Source organism: Puntigrus tetrazona, chromosome 16 (genome assembly GCF_018831695.1).
Source record: "Puntigrus tetrazona isolate hp1 chromosome 16, ASM1883169v1, whole genome shotgun sequence".
Taxonomy (NCBI): Eukaryota; Metazoa; Chordata; class Actinopteri; order Cypriniformes; family Cyprinidae; genus Puntigrus; species Puntigrus tetrazona.
In genome coordinates, this window is record NC_056714.1 from 27,831,930 (window position 1) to 27,847,325 (window position 15,396).

At 37.0% G+C, this 15,396-nt stretch overlaps 2 pseudogenes; both read left to right on the forward strand.

The window, feature by feature from the left end:
* Positions 1–761: 761 nt before the first annotated feature.
* On the forward strand, positions 762–3,991 carry LOC122360372 (annotated as a pseudogene).
* Positions 3,992–4,110: 119 nt separating this feature from the next.
* Positions 4,111–10,339, forward strand: LOC122360373 (annotated as a pseudogene).
* Positions 10,340–15,396: the final 5,057 nt, after the last annotated feature.

Genomic DNA, 15,396 nt, shown 5'->3' on the forward strand with positions numbered 1-15,396 from the left:
GCAAATTACATATAGATATATAGTTGGCATGCAATTCTGGTAGATCAGTTAAGGTTTTTATGACAACATAAAAATCTATGTTCAAATTGCAGTGGACAAATGTGCATTGGGAATAATTATATTCTTGTTTCAAAAAGGAAACAATTCATTTTTGTCATTTAATTAATTATGCATGAAAGGGTTTACATTATATATTTAAATGTTTTTAGGCTCACCAAGGCTGTGTTTATTTGATCAATATATATATATATATATATATATATATATATATATATTATATATACATAAAAAAATTAAAATATCATGGTATATTCTTACAATTTACAAAAACAAGTTGATTTCAGTTTATTTTAAGATTTTCTTTCATGAGCATGCAGGATGTTTCAAATGGAAAGACGCTTCTAAGCATTTCTGGCACTAAACCACTACATGCTGATTATTCTCAAAGAAGGCATGTTTACAGGATGTTATCTGTCTGTGTGCCTGTCCCTCGTCTCTTCTAGTGGGCTCAGAGGAATGCTGGCAGGGGATGGAGTTAATCTGAAGGGGGAGTGCCGCAGGAGAGAGTCTATATATACATGTGGACCCTGGGAGGCTGGTGCTTTTAGTTGGACTCTGTTGGAACACTAGAGAACACCTCTGAACATTTCACCAGACTAACGGTGAGTATCCTTTTTCTGGTCTTTGACCATTTCCATTTATCATCTTTTCCTTTCTCTTTTTTTCATCTTTTTTGTAATGTTATTGGCACAGCTTCAAACACTTTATAAAGCATTGATTAAAAAGTCACAATATACAAAATTATAAATAGCTGGCCTGTGATCTACGCTTTTTGTCATGAAGAGTTGGGGAAGACACTGTGGGAATCATTGTGATGTAGATGGCAGTCAATATTGACTTAAGCACAACATCCTGGCATATTATAAGCATGTAATACTGGATGTTGTTCTAAAGTCAATATACTGACTGCCACGAAGCTCTAAGCAGGATTTGGATAGAAATAAGGGATGTGGCTCTGAACTTGAACAGTTCCTCTTTTTTAGAATCAGTTGGTTGGTTCCTTTCCTTTTTTCCACTGACTAGAACCATCAGAATTGTGTTTTCTGATACAAACCATTAGACCGAATTTCTTTTCAACTTATTTTCCTACATTTTATGAAGTCCTTTCCCTCAAATCGGACACAACCTGGAATTTTAATTTCAAAGCCGTCTTAATTATTCTTACAAAGGAGGACTTGAAACAATCAGCATCATTGTATCGTTCAGTAAGTATTGTTTTGCTCCTAATTCCATTGAGATCAGAATGCTCTTTTAAAAGATGCATTGTTGAGTCATGAATTCCAAATACGAGCTCCACATGTTTATTATTCATAATAAAAGCTACTGCATTTCCATAATTGTTCACGTAATCCACTAAACCGTTACGTGAGACATAATCGCAACAGAGCCAAATTAAGTGTTTGATGTTTGAAATATGTTCATCAAATGTCAGGTTTAGTCTTGTATTTTTATTTGTGTTTACTTTGTATGTAAAAATCTGAGTCATATGGTGTAGAATATGGTTTCACCGCAGGACAAGTGTATTGGTTACAGATTTTCTCAGATCTGGGTGTGCCTTTTTTCTGTATATTGAGTCTTGGGAAATTAGATACGAGTGTGAGATCATCTCCCTTGTGTAATCGAAGTGCCCAGAAATGTCCTGAAATGCTTAACAGCTAAAGCCGTCAAATATATTCTCCCTGCAATCCCTCCAGAAAACATCTGCTTTACTATACATCTGGGTTTAAATGCTGAATTATTCCCCAGTGAAGGGGAGTGAGCAGCTCTCCAATTCATGATGAATGTATGCTCACAACGCTAATAATAAAGCGTGCTTTAAAGCACAAAAACTTTTAGTATGTTTGCTTTATTAATTCTGACAGTAGACACCTGATCTCACGGATCTGCTTTTATTGTTGTATAATTTGCCGAGACTTAGCTGGCGGGGTATAAGGTGGAACAGGACATGCCCGAACAAGACCAGAAATGTTTCTTTTTCTTTTTTCTTTCTTCAAATGGCTCGAGGCCATGGAAAAACATGTATAAATGTACAAACACTCTGGTATTTCTACCCCTGTGGTCTGGCTGTCCAATTCATCTCAGGTTACTGTTAAGGTCCCATCCTGAGCAAACAAATATGACCCTTAGAAATGTCTGCATTGATTTTAGTATTGATTTTTATGTTGTGGCTTCCACTTTATGATACATATGCCTTGATCTGTTACAGACAAGGGTAAGAAGGATAAGACGGCCTCTCTGATTTGAACCACAATGAATCGGGTGGAAGAATGGGTTTTGGAGAACAAGGAGAAGATCGAGAAAGGAGTGGAAATCATGGGACAAGGCTGCGAAGTTTTAGCAGCCACCGTGGGACAGTTCCACCCCATCCTGGAGGCTGTGTTTTTGGCCTCGGCCGAGCTCCTCGGTAACCCAGAAGGCAAAGAGGCCAAGTTCCTTGCTGAGCAGTTCGAAAAGATCAACCAGAAACTTGAAGGTATTCGAGATGAAATCGACCAAATCGCGTTGGAGTTGCAGCGTACGACCATGAATAAGCAGAACTTTGACTACGAGGCGAAGATAATCAGTCAATACGAGAAGTTTCAAGACTTTGTCAATGCTAAGCCCAAGTTCAAGGAGAAGAAGAAGGAGAAGTTTATAACCCAGTATGAGAACACCGGTCGTGACCTGAACATTGATTCCTTGTACAATGCTGTAACTGGTGAGAATATCTCTGGAGATGCCATGTTGGACACGGTGGTGACCACAGAGCAAAGGAGCAGGAGACCAGTGGAGGAGTTCTGTGCCAGACTGAAGAAGCTATTTGTCATGGGAATTATAGCAGTCATGGGTCACACCGCCCTGAAAGAGGGAGCGGTAGGCGAGGCCATGGTGAAGAAATGGCAGGATCGCATGGAAGAAGTAGAGACACGTATGAAAGCGGCTGTGGATGACTGCATTGAGAATTTCCCTGTGCAAGCCAAGACAGATGTGGAGCGACAACTTCTGGAGCGTCAAGCCAACGTTGACCCTGAGTTCACGGGATTTATACTGGATATCCTTGCAAAGAAATATTACTGGGTTTCCTGGTCAGTCAGGGTCTTCAACCACAGTGGCATATTCTTCTGGAATTGGCTCGCTGGCAAAAAGTACCATGGAAGTGGTGGAGGTGGCAACTTTTTTGATCTTCTGACCCCAAACAACATCAGAATTGTGGTGTCTTTCAGTGCAGACCGAAACCGATTAACAAGAGCCAGATTGTAGATCAGATAGAGACGCCAAAAGTTGAAGGGGAACATGCAGTCCGTGGCTCAGACGCTTTGGAAGATGCTTCCCAACACAGTGGTTCATGCCATTAGCTGCTATAAGAAAGTAGAAGAGAAAAACAACTTCCAGCCAGAATGTTTCTACTTTGGGAGTCACAAAAAGGCATACCTGTGCATTCATTCTGAATAGACATGTGAAAGATTGAATTGGCAATCAGCCGTTTACGTATATACTTCTGGTTTAGATATTGTGTTTGTATAAAATAGCTGAACATTATAAAGCAAACGATGACTTAATTGTTACTGTGCACCTACAATGGGAAAGTATATTATTGCCGGCTCACTTTTATTTTGGCATGTCAGTGCATAAAAGAACCAAAAAAGAAATTTATGTGTAAACAAACATAAATGCGTACAGTCTTAGATAAAAAACATTGTATGTTTTGTAATTTAGAATACATTTGAAAAGAAAAACTTAAACGACCAACAGATTCATAGGATTTCACTGTTAGTCGTTAAAAGGCATTTCATTTAAACTTTAGATTGTAGTACAAGTCTTTACTGGGGGGAAAAAATGCTATAATAAGCATTCGGTTAACTAGCTATATATTCTCTGTAACCCAAGAATCATGTCCGTTTCTTGTTTATGATTGTATGTAATCACAAATAAAACATCTATGATCTAGAAATTTGTTTCAAAGTATCAACAGCCATCCCAATGGACCTTATTCAAGATGTTTTTGATTTTTATTTTTAGTAAACTTACTGTATATGCCAATCCGTCACAGCTTTGTATTCATTTGCAAGGTTAATAATATAAGTTTCTTCATGTTTTAAAAGCAATGTATAGGAGACTCATAAAAGATATCTAGATATTTTAAATGATCTCCCCTTACAAAACTATGGAACCATATTGCAAAGAAGAATGGTACATTGTAAGGCGTAAAAGATAAGTAGTAATCTGGTGTAAACCATGGTACATTTAGTGCTTTTTATAGCCTACATTTTGCACCAGACACATAAAACATAAACTACATCGTATTTTGGTGGAAGCCATGTTGCAGCTGTATATTTGGTAATGGGTAAATTCCTTCAGAGTGTAGTTGAAGGGTGTGCCACGCGCTTTAGAGAAGAACCAGCGCGTGATCAGACGCTGCGCGAGACAGATCAGCGCCAACTTTACCTTTATTTTATTCACAGCTATTTGTGATCGATTGGAAGGTGAGTTTGGTTCGTAACAGTCCGTGTTTGTTCGCCAGACGTCGGTAACGCGGCGATTTCGTTGCTCTGCGCGCTGTAGTTTCAGTTTTTGCTCACGAAAAGTTTTGGGCGTTTCTCTTCACAGCGCTGGGTCTGTCCGCCTGTGACATTTTCTCCAGACGTCGATGTGTTTTAAACACGAGTGAGTTGCGTGACGGATAGATTATCCACGCAGAAATGAGCTACTTTGCAATTTAATCGCATTCGTTACCGTTCAGGGGTTCTAGGGTTTGACTAAAACCACGGTTCAGACGAAACCAGGAAGTGCTTTTTGTGTCAATAGGCATTGTGTGAACTTTTCCAGCCTAATCATCTGAAGAAAATCCTGGTTTAACGCGTTCGGTTCTTTTCGTAAGAGGTGTCGGTGGACTTGTGGCTAATCTGCATCTTGGGAAATAAATAACGTAAAGACTGATTAACCTACCTTTGCGTCAGTGGGGTGCAGGTATAGGGTGTTATTATCGCCAAATAAACCGCGACAGGAATAGGTCATGTCTCTCTGAAGCCGTTTATTTTGTGAAATGACCGACTATCATTATGACTTTACGCTGTCTCGTGCATTATACTTAGACTTGAACGGGTAATAAATAAAAATGCAAAATAGATCAATTAAAAATATTTGTAAAAACCGCAGTTTTCTGGACGTAGGTTGCCCTGGACAATATTTACCTGTGATATTCGACTTTAATGGAGCTAAATCACAAGCATTATCCCAGTTTTATATAAAAAAAGTATATATTTTGCTTTATAATCAGGCAAACGTGCTTGTAACTTATTTTCAGCTACATCAACTGAAGCTAAAATTGTAACAACATCATTTTTTTTATCACTGAAATTGTGCTATGTTGGATTGTAACCCATAAAGAGATCAAATTTTTTTTTTTATAATGTGTGTGTTATGAATTCAGTTGAGGCTATAAGCTAATGGGCCCACTTAGTGTATTAAATTAGTCATTCATTTTGTGTGATCCATGCCAAAAGATCTTTACAACGGTCAGCATTTCAAATAGGCATACAGGTCTGTTTGGGATGATTAGTGAACACCGTGAAATTAGTGAGATTTCATCTAGGAACACTGCAGTTCTGTAGCCACTGCCCAGTGAAAAAGGGCATGGTGTGGATTTCTGGAGAGAAGCTGACTTGGTGTTTTCCTTGACTTGTTTGCATGGTTACTGAGGTGCTTTGGAAAAAAAAAAAAAGGTTCTTGCTCAGCTTGTTGAACTAGCCTGTTAATCATTTCCACACCTGTGCTGGCTCCAGCCAGAAACGTTAATGGGAAATCATCAGCTGTTTATGTGCAATTTGTCATAATCGCATCATTATATGGTATATTGTATTTAGACATCCTGTGTAACAGAAAATGTTACACCAGTCAAAAGTTTTCACACCTACTCAAAACTTTATTTTTAAAAAATGACAAGGCATTGTCTAGATCACAAGACATTAAGTCAGTCAAGTATGTCCAAACTGGTAGTGCATATGATCGTCTAGGAAGTTTTAAAATGACCTAACACACTACTTTCTTCTCTTAACAAAAAACCAAAGCTTTGTATTGGCCTATTCTGTGTTGCATCATTAACATTTGGGAAAGGGGAAATCCATTTGAACTGTTTCCAATTGAAATGTCCTCTGTCCTCTGCATTTTCATGCATTGCGTAAGTGCTCAAACATTGTTTGACAATTCCTTTAGTACATGTTTGAGCTGAATGAATGCATCAGGCCCATTTATTTCATGAATGTAGGTGTGGTTGTTGGGGGAGAGAGCATCTGTTAGCATGTGTACATACACCTGGTGTGTATTGTTGCTGCTTTTATGGCTTGTATAACACATTTCTCATTTCTTTTATCTTTTTATAGCAAGCCCACCCTGACTCGCACTGACCATTTAGAAGTTGAGGGGAAACAAGGACTAATACATGCAAGTTTCTGTCTATATACCACTCTCAGAAGACAAAGGCCTCAATTACTAAAGCTGCCTTAGTTTTCAATTAAGAAAATAGCACGTTTGTCTATTTTTGCAAAATGCAATGCATTACATGGCTAACATTTGGTATTATTATGTAAAAGCCTCCTTTAAATATGCGTGTGGTTTTGGATATTTTGTAGTAAATCACCTGCAGTATGCCCTATACAATTTGTATATTAGTAGCCTTAGTATATCAGAGCCTTTGAGGAATAGTTCACCAAAAAGAAAAAGAAAGCTGGAAATGTACTTACATATGCCTTTCAAAATGTAAATAAGTGTTTCTTTATCAGAGCAGATCTGAAGTGTAGTATTTCATCAATTGGTACAGTGAATGGGTGCCGTCAGAATGAGAGTCCAAACAGCTGATAAAAACATCACAATAATCCACAAGTAACCCACACCACTCCAGTCTAATTAGTAATTAACATCTCATGAAGCAAAAAGCTGCATGTTCATAAGTAACAACTCCATAATTAATGTTTTGACTTCAAACCGTTGTTACCGGCTGAGTCATCTGAAGCCATCTTGTCTAAGTAAGAAGAGAAATATGCACATCTCAAGCATCATATACAAGTGAAAAGAAAACAACTCTAAGCAAAAAAATGTGTGTATTTGGTGCAATGCAATGTGTTTATGCAGTTTAAGGTGCAAAAAACACATTATTTCCTACTTACTGGCATCCACTGGGGACATAATTACTGATTATCATGACTAAGGTCTATGTTTTTACGTTTAGGTTTACATTGCATCACGCCTCGTAAACATAACACCATCTCTGCATTTGTGATCGGAGAAAGCGTCAAAAAAAGCACTAACTTTGTTTTTGATTTTGAAACGTTAATCTTTGCAACCTTCCAGGATCTTATCTATGCACTAACAGCTTGTAACACTCCAAAGAGAAATTAAAAACTTTAAATTGCATAAAATTTCACTCTTTTATCAGTTGTCCCATTCTGATGGCACCCATTCACTGCACTGGATCAATTGTCGTGCTTAATTTCTTCAAATCTATTCTGACAAAGAGACTAACTCATCTACATCTGGGACATTTTTGGCTGAACTATTCCTTTAAGCTAAAAACTCTCTGAAAATAAAATAATGGTGTACTTTATATAATGCTCTTATTTTGCACAGATACATTTTTTGCTTTTGAAACTGAAAGATGGCCGATCAGCTGCAGAAACTTGTTTCACAGAAGAAGGATGTCGTCGAGACCGTCATGGAAGTGTTTGAGCAGGGCGCAGAAGTGGTGGCCAGCATCGCTGGAGATCTGTTCCCCGTGTTCTCCATCGCAGCTCCGATCGTGAAGCTGGCGCTGGATAACGTGGAAAGCAAAGAGGCCGAGTACATGAAGGAGCAGTTCCAGAAAGTGCGAGATCGCCTGGAAGTCGTTTCTGAAGAAGTCCAGCAGATAAACCAGGAGATCAAGAAGAGCGGCATAGATGCAACCTACTTCTCCGTGGAGGAGAACCTGACCAACCAATTCCGCAAATTCATGGACGTCCTGAACGCCAAACCTAAATTCAGAGAAGTCCGCAAGAAAACTTTCCTGGACCACTTCAACAGGACAGGGGGTGATAAAAACCTGCACACACTTTATAACGCCGTAACTGGAGATAACTTCTCAGGAGAGTCTGTGCTGGAAATCACTCTGAATTACGAGCAGAAGAGCCGCAGAATGGTGGAGGATTTTTGCGCTACGCTCAAGAAACTGTTCTGCATCGGTTTGATCGCCTTACTGGGACAAGCAGCATTGAAAGGCGATGACGAGGAGGAGAAGCTGCTTCAAGATTGGGCGAAAGGATGAAAGTGGTGCAGGATAAAATGAACGTCGTGATTGAAGACTGCATCAACAGCTTTCCGACGCAGGCCGAGCTGGACACCAAACGCATAGTGAGAGACCAAGCGACAAAAGCAACCAGCAACTGGCCGACTTGCTGGTAGAGCACCTGAAAAGAAATACGACTGGGTTTGCTGGTCAGTCCGCGTCTTTAACTCCCCCACCGGCCTGTTCACCAACAAGAAAGACTTCCACGGTTTGACGGGAAAGAGTCGCTTTCAGGTGCCATCGTCAGATGACAAGCTAAACGTTGTGGTCTCCTACAGCGCCTCGCCTGAACCCATCGATAAAGCCCGGATACAGAGCCTGATTTCAGAGCAGAAGAAGGTAGCGATGGCGACGCCGTTGGCTGAACTGCTTTTTGAGACTATCCCTGTTAGTGTGGTTCACACAATCAAGACCTCATGCAAAGATCTGGGCTTCTCCAGCAGCTTCTCTGAAGAGCTGCACTTCTTTGAGGAGTTCAAGAGCTTCTGTGTCTTTCTTCATTCTGCTTAAATGAAGAGGAGAAGGTAAAGATTGAGCAGATGTTGTAGAATGATATTCAATTCGACAATTATATTTAGACAACTTAGTCCCTGACTTGTGACCAAAATATTGTTCTCTCCATTTTTTCTTTTTTCATCTTTTATACTTAGTATTTCCTTTATCTCTGCTTGTTTTAAAGCTGCAAATGAACACTTTAATATATCGAATTTGTATTTGTAATATAAAAAGTGTTTAGTTCTCTCTTATTAGTGCATTTGGGGGGTGATGGTAGGGATTTTAAGACTAGGCTGGTAAAAAAATGTAGTCTCGTTGGCACTGATATGGTATGATGTGGGTAGCGCTGACATACAGCACCATTGTGCTTTGGGGCGTCCCGTGTTCGAATCCCGTTTTGAGGACCTTTCCAGAACATACCCCGTTTTTCTCTCTCCCACTTCATTCCTTGTCATGTCTGATCTGTCCTGTCACAATAAAGCCAAAAATAAACATAAAAAAAAGTAGTCTCAGGATGTTCGCCAGCAAACCGTCCACTTTCACTGATTGTATGCAAAATATTAATATATAAGAACTAATTGCTAGCTTTCATAAAGTTTCCAGGTTTTTAACATCATATAACATCACATTTTTAACATATAGTATGATTTAGCGAGAATTGCAGCACCATTTATTTCAGCCATTTTTTTCCCCCTATTTTTGCAAATCCATTATTGTGCTTTAATCTGTTTCAGATATTTCTCACCCCTAAATGGCAGGTCAAAACAAAACTTTACCAGACAGGTGTCTTTCTGTCTTTGTAAGCGGTTTTTGAATGTAATTTACAAGTGAACCAGAACGTCTGCTGAAGTTACTCCGGGAACAATTTTCACTACCGTTAAAGGTTTAGACAAAAACCTGCACAAGTGACCACTGTAGATTCTGACTGAGCACAGAGTACGCTGTTGTTTATAAACTAAATACACGTAGTTAGCAACGATGCATGTAACTGATTAAAACTGACAGTTGAGAAATGTTGAATGTTAAATAAGATTTATATTTCTAACTATATTCATCAAATAATCAATTGCTGGTAATGTTTTTTAAGCAGCAAATCCGAATATTAAAATATTTCCATAAGGATCATGTAAAAGTGGAGATGCATCAAACCTAAAAAGCTTTGCATTGCAGGGATAAATTACAGCTATTTTAAATTGTAATAATATTTTTACAATATTACTGTTTTACTGTATTTTTGATCAAATAAATGCAGCCTTGATGAGCAGAAGAGACTTCTAAAAGACTGAGCATTCAAGTTGACATGAAATCAAAATTGACATTTATTTTACAATAACAGATGTTTCCAAATGAAACCCAAAAAATCTGGCTATCAAACATAAAGCAAAAAAAACAAATCTGCATTTTGTTCAAAATAAAGTTATTGCTGAATGAAGAAGTACGCAGCCTACATTTTCTGTTGAAACTTTAATAAACAAACAATTCATAAAACAGTCTTATCGTTTTTATATATCTGTGTTTACGTGTCTGTGTGTTTAACATCATCACTGTTCAAATTCTCATGGTCGAGATACAGAATCCCCTACCACCACGTTATTGGATTTGGACACTTCAAAGATTCTGTTACAGACTGTTTCAGAAGAAATCTGATAACTTGAGCTCTCGGTGAAAACATTTCCACACATGATCTCCTCTGCACGCCTTTGGAGGCAGGACTGTATTGATATTACTCAAACATTCTGCCTAAGGTTTGTTCTAACAAACTTCAGCAAAGCGCTTACGTAGATAACGCATAGAATTATCAGCATTAAAAATGTGACCAATAGAGTCATCATGACATTTGCATATCTGTGCATACTAAATAAGTGACAGTATTGTCTTACCTGTGTACTATTTATAGCCACCCCTTACACTGCACACTGCCTAATGATATGAAATATGAAATTGTAAATACATTTTTACCAAATGCATTTTTACACGACAAATTAGTCATTGCGGACAGATGCAATTTTATACGTCCTCCTTTCAGCTCCATGTTTCACTGGGCGCAGAAATAGATTTACTGAAACTCCCATCAAACCCTGTAATTATGCACAGGAGCCACAAACGCATCTATTATTATCTCAGGAATTGTCGCCTTCACGACAGCGGTCAAACACAAGCTTGGAATAGAAAACAAAAATGCCAATGCTTTGCATTTAAAAGCTAAGTCAATATTATAACTGAACACAACAGATTATGTGAATCACTGGGGTGGGGTGGGGTGGGGGTCATTAAAAAGACTAAATGTACTGTATAAGAAGGAGTTTATTTTTATTTTAAGTTGTTTTACCTGTATTTTGAATTTTGCATGACAGAAATGTCTGTGAAATTATTAGTACATTATTTATTTGCAGCGTATACAGCAAATAATTCAAAGTTGTAAGATTGTTGAAGGTTTACAAGAAAATATATTTCAGTCTTTCTACTTAAAAAAAATTAATGTGCTATTTGCCATTATAAATACAGCCCTCAACATTCGAGGTGGATCAAAAAAGTTTTGTCCTAAGACAAATACTGGTATTGTTTTGATTTTAGCATGTTTTCTAGCATCTTTGATGTTAGTTATTATGCACATTAACCCTCATTCAAAGGATGACGGCATTCAGAATTGCACAACTGTTTCATCGGTCACTAAGGAAGAAATCTGTGGCGTCTTGGTACTTTCCACAGCCAGCAGCTCCTCGTCGCTGCATCTGGGTAAATACTGCAGCAGCTGCGCTTGTGTCAGTAGTTTATTACGGCCAAAAGCCTTTAGTTTACATCACAGCTCAGCAAAACCACATCTGACGGACAAAAGCTACAAAGACACTTTCGAAATCAATAAATTCAATCCGTTTTCTTTGCAGCAAACCAACTGACAGTTGGAAAAGTGCAACTAAAACACACCAACAAACCATGATTGCTTGCTAGTAACAAGTCATTCAGTCTCTTCACAGATAATAAACAGTCGGATTTCTGTGGCGCTTAACTTAGCATGCTGCTAAGCTATCATCACATCGGCCTACTCTAGTAAGCATAAAAATACATAGCCCACACAAATATTGGGTAATGTAATAAAACTGAACTGTTACCTGTCCTATTTATTTAACTTCTCTCAATAACGTCATGAAGGTTATGAACAGTAACGTTAATAGAATGTTACGGTAACACTTTCTATGAAACCTGTATTTATAATGCATTATAAGGGCATTCTTAATGCATTATAATACATGTATAATGTCTTATAAACAACATTATAATATGTTATATCATCTTATAAATAATCATAACAACAGTTACAATACATTATAATACTTACCTATTTGTGCTTATAACTTTTATGAGAACAATGCATTATAACACCAGATGAAGCCTGCATTTATAAGACATCATAAGGGTATTCTTAATGCATTATTATGCATGCATAATGCCTTATAAACAACATTATAACGTGTCGTATCATCTGATAAATAATCATAAAAACAGTTACAATGCATCATAATACTTACCTATTTGTGCCTATAAATATTTAGTGTAACGAAGAGTGTGATGACTTATAACACACAATGAACATATTATGAGTGGTCTTTAACTGCTTAAAGTAAAGTGATGAAAACAAAGTCTTCTTTTAAACATCTAAAAAGCTTTATAACGTGGTATTAATATTTATAAGTGGTCCTTGTCTGCTTTAAGTAAAGTGAGAAATGTTAGGTATTCTTTTAAACATCCATAAGATATCATGAATGGGTTATGACACATTTGCTTTGAACTTAATTTTTTATTAGCTGTGAACATTTATATTGCAGTACATGTAACATAAAATGTGCACAAAAATCAACAAAACAATACTGTATTGTTTAAAATGTCAAGGCTTTCCAGTAAGCTAACTCTACGTAGGTCACACTGAAGTTCGCATTAACCTAATAGGAAACACTCAAATAGAAGCAAAGTAACAGCTCACCTAAAAGGCTAAACAACAGAACTGTAAACTATTTTTCTAACTCTCTGATTTGTCTTATGAGAATATGCAAAGTCACAAAATGCTTAGCTAAGCAAAAGACATGAGTGAAGCCAAACAAATGAACAGGCCACTCTAATGACATAACCCAGGCAGCCCTGTTCACATCTCCTAAAGGAAGTTTCAAAACCTGTCCATTTCTACACAACAGGACAGTTTAAGTTTACAAATAAATCAAGCAATAGGCAACAGATCTCCATCTGCTTTCATTTGAGTAATTTTTCTTTAATTTCAGTGGTCAGTGCAGAATGACATTTACCAATAAATCTGCTCAGTGTCTCTGTTTTGTCGTTCCACTGGCCCATGGTCTTCAAAACATCAGGTGCAGCCAGATGCAGCTCTGCAATAATTGCAGTTCTTGCAATTGTGTTTCTGTCCACTCAATAGCATCAAATGCAGCTTTCATGGATTTCACCTTCTAGAGTGTCAAGGTATCTGCGAATGATGCCTCTGGTGTTCCTCACTGAATAAAGAGAAATATTATTATATATTGTTACGCTACCAGTTACTTGTCAAAGGCAATTTCTATAATTCTCAAATTCTCTGCAATATTGGTTAATCTTTATCACAAAACCTAATCTTTTTAGGTATAAGTTTAATCTTCAACAGCTCTTTTCGCTGCATTTTATTTATTACTTAATTATATGGTACTGTATCTGCATTCTGAGCAGTTTTGAGGTATTGTGTTTTGCAGACCTTTGTACATAGAACCTTATATATATATATATATATATAAAGTCCCAAAATGTGCACACAAACACACACACAAAACCATCATATAATGTAAATAAGTTGTCACAGAATAAGTATATGTGAATAATGGAATTTTGTGAAAATGTCAGATAGAACCTTATAATTGCAAATTATTGGTTAATTAATGGTCATTTATCCACAATGTAACTTACTGCGTACGGTTGTGTCCAATAGCATCAGCTAGAGGTAGTGCTATTTTTTTGTGCTTGTGTTTTCTCTTCTTCACCTTGACCTCTTCAGGGAGGAGTCTGAAAGGCTTGAAGACTCATCAGAATCAATGACCTCCTCTGAACTAGAAATGGCAATCCGTGGAGATTTCTTTGATGCTTTTAGGCCTGTGTAAAATAAGTTCACGTGTTACATTATATTTGCATCCATGCATGTATATTTTCCCTGCTTAGCCAGCTACTATTCAAATTTTAAGTCATTTCAACTCAAATCATTTGGTCTCATTCACTAATAATTGAGAACTTCTCATGAAAAATCTCACAAAATGTCACAACATGTGTGTACACAAATTAATTTGTTCTTAACATTCGTCTTATCTTTTTTGAATTTGGAGTAATTCAAAAATAAGCAGCTATGTGCAAAAGGTTAGTAATTTACATAAAGCACACCCAACCCATCTCCATGTTTTCCTACATGCGGCTCTCTGTATGACAAAATGTAGCCTATATGATGAAATTTATAATGTATATGATGATATGTAAAAAGCCTTAATTTGTTTTATTTGACAATTTTATTATATAATTTTATATGTGGATTGAATACTACAATTAATACTATAAAAGTATTAAAAAATAAAGAATACTTTAATACTTTAATGTTGTGTTAAGTAGCAGTAAACAGCTTCTTAAGATGATTGTAAGGCTGTAATGGAGTAAATGTTTTTTCGTACATGTGGTTTCAGTTGTTCCTATATTTTATCGTAAAATTACAATAAGTTTTGGTGTGAAAGTTTTGGTGAATCGTGGCGTATTCTTAAAATTGTACATACAAACATTTTACACATAAATCTGTGTGTACATATGCTTAGTGAATGAGACTCAATGTTTTGTGTTCATGTATTTATTAAACAAACAGTCTTGTCATACAATGAAGCAGAGACGATAGGGCAGTTCATGGTAAATGTTTATTAATCAATATTAAAAAGAATAAGTACCTGGTTTTTCTTCTGGTTTTCTTTATCAGTTCCCTGATAAAGCTATCTTTCTTACCAACTCTTCTTGGAGGAACTGTTTATCAGTTTTCAGAATCGCAATGGTTTCATCTCTCAGGTCCCCTTTTTCTTTTTCAGCTTGAAGCTGTATTTTAAGTGTTGCAAGCTCATGTGTGTAAGTTGGAGCAGGTGTGTCTGAAAATTGACAAAATGTTACACACCATACAGCTGTTAGTTCTGGCCCTTTAATTAGATTGGCCAAACATTAATTCCAGAATGCAGATATTACATCAATGAAATGATTCAGTTTAATACATTTGCCTGGGTTTATACATCATCTCTGGTTTATACATCCCTGCCTCTGCTGAATTCTTTTTTATCCGGTGGGGATAAAAAAATCCCCGAACCAGATCTGAACCAAATGATTCGCGATACACGGTCGATTGGAACGTTTTTATTAAACTGTGATCACGTTAAATACATATTCCGTCGTATTAAAAACATTTCATACGTTTTCAAAAGCATCCCCCTCTGGTTTTTCACAAATCGCACCTGTATATATATATATATATATATATATATATATATATATATATA